This window comes from Octopus bimaculoides, chromosome 14 (genome assembly GCF_001194135.2).
Source record: "Octopus bimaculoides isolate UCB-OBI-ISO-001 chromosome 14, ASM119413v2, whole genome shotgun sequence".
In the NCBI taxonomy this organism is placed as follows: Eukaryota; Metazoa; Mollusca; class Cephalopoda; order Octopoda; family Octopodidae; genus Octopus; species Octopus bimaculoides.
The window spans coordinates 57,125,577-57,126,178 of record NC_068994.1 but is presented as its reverse complement, the minus strand read 5'-3'; the positions used below and the strand labels follow the sequence as shown (position 1 = coordinate 57,126,178).

Sequence of the window (602 nt, the reverse complement as noted above, 5' to 3'; positions counted from 1 at the left end):
AGAGAGAGAGAGAGAGAGAGAGAGAGAGAGAGAGAGAGAGAGAGAAAGAGAGAGAGAGAGAGAGAGAACGGGAAAGAGAGTATGAAAGTGTGATTGATGATAGAAAACGGAGACGGACTGATAGATAGATAAAAGGAAAGAAAGAAAGAGAAATTCACAGATGGTAGCGAAATGTTTGATGGAGTGCTTTTGTTTCGTCTCCTTGCAAATACATACAAAGCTGCAATACTTGTTCATAATTATGTGATAAAGTTATAAAGATGTCTTAGAATATAATGCACTAAAATATGTTTCTGCGCATTAAGTTAAATCTAAAGCAAAATGAAAATGAGTGTATTGAAATCAAGAAGCGATAAACCAGTTAGAACAATTATATTTGTGACAGCTAGCAGCATTATGGTTCTTATATAAGGACATGGAATATTGGCTTGTGAAACCTACTCGAAGAATCTCTGAGATCTAAGTTACATCAGGTCAGATGCCTTTTACAAGAAATCCACAAAGAAATTCGCAGAGGTAATTAATATTGTTCGCAGATACATATGCACACACACACACACACACACACACACACACACACACACACACACACACACACACAC

At 36.7% G+C, this 602-nt stretch overlaps 1 long non-coding RNA gene across 1 annotated transcript in view; it reads left to right on the top strand.

The window, feature by feature from the left end:
• Positions 1-397: 397 nt before the first annotated feature.
• LOC128249394 (uncharacterized) overlaps positions 398-602 on the top strand; it is a 5,400-nt gene continuing 5,195 nt past the window's right edge. The window contains exon 1 of the long non-coding RNA XR_008265504.1: positions 398-516. This is a non-coding gene — a long non-coding RNA (uncharacterized LOC128249394). The remainder of the gene's footprint in view (positions 517-602) is intronic.